The sequence below is a fragment of the Diabrotica undecimpunctata genome, chromosome 9 (genome assembly GCF_040954645.1).
Source record: "Diabrotica undecimpunctata isolate CICGRU chromosome 9, icDiaUnde3, whole genome shotgun sequence".
Taxonomy (NCBI): Eukaryota; Metazoa; Arthropoda; class Insecta; order Coleoptera; family Chrysomelidae; genus Diabrotica; species Diabrotica undecimpunctata.
The window spans coordinates 118,845,218-118,850,458 of NC_092811.1; positions in this window are offsets into that span (position 1 = coordinate 118,845,218).

Consider the following 5,241-nt stretch of genomic DNA (forward strand, 5'->3'; position numbering starts at 1 on the left):
CCCTTATATATGTGTCGCAAGATTTTTCTTTCGAAGGTGGCTAACAACGTTTCCTCTCTTTTAGTAAGTGTCCAGGTTTCTGAGCCATATGTGAGTACCGGTCTTATTAGGGTTTTATATATTTGGCATTTTGTCTTTCTTGCGACGTTATCTGATCTTAGGTGTCTAATTAAGCCATGGTAACATTTCAGCTTTACGATGGTGGATAGATAATTGAACCTTAGTTTCAGCGACATTCGTTTGATCTGTTGAGTGCTTAATAATATTTTGGTACTTATCACATCTTAAACAGGTATCAGAATTTGGTCTATGAAATCGTAAATTGAAATAATTATTGAACACCTATCTGTAATAAGACATCTTGGCTGGGGTCCTATTATCTTCAACGCAGATCTCTTTCTATAGATTATACATACATTGTACGTTTAACTTTGAAGACAAATACATTCAAGCGGCATTGTCTTTCCTAGAATAGTAACTATTATCTCAGAAATTTGCTGATGTGATCAGTTATCAATTTTGTACTTTTTCTTATTCGGTTCTTTACCTCTTTTATCTTTTTCAACTGTTCCAAGGTCACTAGTTTTTTTGTATACAAAAAATGTAAATATTTTGTTTGAAATATCAAAATTTTTTAAAAAATATGGCAGTGTTCCACAAGCAACCTGTTTTATTTTAAACTCACAATATTTATTCACAGGCTTCTTCAAAAAATTAGAAAGAAGTACTGCATCTCAGTCATATATTATAGAGGACTCATGTTTAAGGCAGAGAGGAGAAGGAGTTTGTCTGCACTGTACGATTTTTTCTAGGTAGTCTTTGGGTTCCTCGACATCTTGAACTCTTTTTAAGACCGATCTTATAACCCCAAAATTTCTGTCGCACTGAATTAGAATTAGAATTAGAATTAGAAATATGCTTTATTGTCACTGAAAATTATTGAACAATTTTATGAACAAAGCTAAAAAAAAAAATCAGTCAAAAAGTACAAAAAGTATAACACAAAAACAAATATAATAAAAAAACAGAACAATAAAATTTTAAATTAGTAAAATTATTGTATCACTTACATAATTTGTACAGACAACAACAAATGAGACAAATTGTAGCCACTGCTTGAGACACCCAAATGTAATTATAAACAATATTAATTTTGTTTCTTTGTTATACATTAAGAAACTCGTCAACTGAATAATATGGTCTTTCAGAGAGATAGATTTTTGTCATCTTACGAAACTTAATGAAAGATGTTGCGGATTTAATTTTTCTTGGAAGGTGATTATAAAGTTTTTTTTGCACTATATAGAATAGAATTCTTTACTAGCTGAGTGGACGGGATCGGCAAATAAACGTTACAATCCGAATTTCTAATGGAGTAGCCATGATCAGGTCTATCGGGAAAAATGTTTAGATGCTTGCGAATCAAACAAACCGTTTCCAAAATAAATAAAGAGGGAAGAGTCAAAATTCCGAGATTTTTGAAGTAGGTCTTGCAATGAGTTGTTTGTTTGAGACCAAATAGATAACGAAAATACATTCAAAGATGAACCAAGCAACACTACTTGCTCCCTTTTTACATCGAGATTCTATGAAGGGGTATACATATGACGATACATCATTACGCACGTGTATATTGAATACATCCATCAAAGTCTATTATAGAACTGTTTTGTTATGCTGAGCTGTGGCAACGGATTTTGTGCGTAATCAAATTCCAGGACAAAAATACTACTATTATCTGTTACCTTTCTCAAGTAATCATTTTTTAGCTTGGAATATGCCTCGTCTCGTTATATTGGAATTGTAATCAACACGGCATTCGTCATTCTGGTTCTTTTCTAGTTGGTTTCACACTCACGACAATAATCACAAGTCTGAAAAACTTGATAGGTCTTGTATTTCATAGTGAGATTATTCCTAGTAGTGTCTTTAAATAAAGGACTTTTACAACTGCTCAGAAATGTTTTTAATTGTTAGCTCTGGGTTGTCGAAGTACAATCTGTTTGTTTTCCAGGTGTGTAATGACTTGGTTTATGTGGAATAGATTTAAAATGTTCTAAAGCGCTAGAATAAACACCATCTGAAATTTTTCTTTGTTTTCTGTGTTTTCCACGTTTTTCATTAAGTGGAGTTTTATCAACAATTTTTTTTTGTAATATTCTTACACGTTTCACTTCTACTTGATATAAGTCAACAAAAAAGGAACGGCACACGGGCACATCACAACCAGAAGTTTTAAGCTTCTATTTCCAGTGATACTGTCTGCTAATTTTGTGATTTTATATATTTCTTTACCTTTCTGGAGACTCCTTTAATGCCAAGCAACCTGCTACAAGAATGTCTTGTTATTTTTTGAACCATTATTATAAAAAGAGTCAAATAAACGCTTTTGATCTTGCGAAGTTATTTTTGCAAAACATTTTTATACACAACACTTACGGACAATAGAAATTATCTTACTCTGTACAGTTTTTCCCGTAAATTTTGACACATACTCCTGTCCACTCTGTCTCTTAGATTTGCTACGTTTTCTTTCCAATGAACTTTCTGGACGATTTTCTTTTTGGCACCTTTTGACACCGCGTTATTTAAAATAGCTTTACGACTAGACATTGCTTTAAAATACACTTAAACTCACAGTTTAAAATATAACATAACCTCAATCACCTTGTCAGAAATTCTCCAAAACAGAGTTGATTTAGAGGCACAAATCTTTCTCCGCTGTGCCACTTCACTAAAAAAAGTGCACCAACGTAAAAAACCGTAATATCGTATAAAAAATTGGTAGACTGACAGAGAACAGCATAAATAGTTCAATTCTGTCTTCTTCGGAAGAAGGGCCCATAGGCCTGTAGGCCATTATTTTAGCCACCACCTCAATTGTTTATAAATATATGACTAAACTGTTGTCAACAATTAATCTATATTCTATATATACATTTTAGATACTTTGTTACTCGTATATCTATTCAAGACGATCGTAAATTCCAGAGATACAAAATTTATCGCACACTCTATTTAATACAACTGTTAGGAAAAAGATGTCTTTAAAAATCGAAACAAGATATAATTTATTTCATTCAAGATTGCCATTTTTACCCGATTTATATCAACCCTAGAAGGGCGATGTATATTCTTTTATTTTTAGATAGTTTTAGAGTTTGCTCTCGATAATGGATGTCGGTGGAGGCGTAGATAAGTTCCAAAAAGTTTCGTGTTTTCAATCGAAAAAGTTAATTGGCACTAAAAGCTTGAACTCATTAAAAATAAATAGGAAAGGGTTCAACAAACAACTTAATAAAAATAAATAGTTAAGTTAGAATTTAACTTAATTTCTAATTGAGAATGTAACTGCATATAGTAGACGTTTTATTTTTCTTTGATTTTTTATCTTAAGATAAATAAACCTACACTTTGTAAGTATGTTTATGTTTAATATTGATGTCTATTTTGTGTAATATTTATTTTGTGGCATCTAAAAACACAGATCTGTTCATTATTTTTACTGAATACTTTTAAATAAAAATTCTGTTATACATTTTGCTTTCATTGGTTCTAGACTCAAGCTATCATAGAAAACCATTGAACTAAGGAGCAGTGACTCAGCTCTGCTTCTGTAAGGGGACGGACATTATCTTGTTAATAGGAGATAATCCAGAAATTAAGAAAACCGAAATAACCGAAACCGATAACCTATAACCGAAAACCCTCAAACAGAAAAACGCGAACACTTCTAACGCCGTTCTTTTTATTTCTAGAGTGCAAACCAAACTGTTTAAAGTTTGTTTCACGAAAAATGGTTGAGTGCTTAATGGTTACCTGAGTTGATCCTATTGTGTATACAAGAGTCTCTCAATAAACTACCGAAGTACACAGGGTCGCACTTCAGAAAGTTTGTTATTTAATATATTTCATTGGTAGCTGTGTAATACACGATTATAAAAATTTATTAAATTATTTCATATGGTATTTTCAGGTTGTTCAAGTGAATATACTTGATAATTGAACAATTTTTAACATGAAGAAAGTAGTTTTTTTTATTCTACGTGAATAATTGTAGTATATGGATCTAAATTCAGAAAGGTACTTTCCTTCACACTTTTTACAGGCTTAGGACTGTCAGCAAAAAACTGGCGCGTTTAAAAGTTTTTGCTCTTCCTAATCGGATACCGTTAAAAATGTACAGTAATAATAGTTCTATTTACATTATATACATACAAACGAATACATAATGTACAATAAATAGATGAATTGAAAAAAAATATAGAAAAATATATACAAGTTAATATTTACAAAAAAAAAATACCCAAAATAACCAAAATATATTTATGAATATATATATTCATCGCTGTCGCTATCCTCTTCAAGATTAATAACAATTGGTTTAATTATGTGATTCAAAGTAACATATGAATTTTCTACGTTCATTACATGGCGTACTGAATTTTTCCAACCTTCTGGGGAGATATCATCAACACATTTCCTTATTAATTCGACTACACCACCACTTAAAGTCGGAGAAACATTTTGTTAGGTACCTAAGATTTAACTTTAGTTGGTGCCGCATATGCTCTTATGGGATTAAATAAATAATAGTAGGGCGGAAGCCGTAGCACTGTAGGTCCCATGTCCTCGGCCAATGCGTCACAAACATATACTTTTTTAATAGAAAATGATTTTAACACTTCTAACAGTTCATTTTTTAAATAACTTTCTTCAAAATATATATCGTTTTCTAACAAGTAGTTTTGAATTTCAATTTCATGTTATTTGCACTTGGAGACTTATGTAATTGACGACTGTGGTAACTTGCATTGTCCATTACTATCACACTATTTTGAGGAAGGTTAGTTATAATACAATTCTTAAACCATTGCTCAAAAAGCTCTGCCGTTGTATCCTCATGGTAGTTCACGCAGGAGTCTTTAATGTTCTTTGCAGAAAGCCATAAGGCATTTGGGACACCTGTTGACGGATGGATGGAGCTTTTGTTTGACACCTGTTGGAAGAATCGGACCATCCTTTGGATGGTGTTTCATGAGTGTCAAACCATGTCTCGTCCAGATAAATTATTGGTCGATCTTCTGTACGGTACTTTCTTATGGAAGTTATATATTCAGTTTTTTTTCAATTTTTTTTCAAATTTTCATTTCAGTTTCAAATTTTTTTGTAAACGATGGGACTCCATATGTACTTGCCTTTTGTCAATTGTTCGATATCTGAAGCCCATTTTAGACAAAA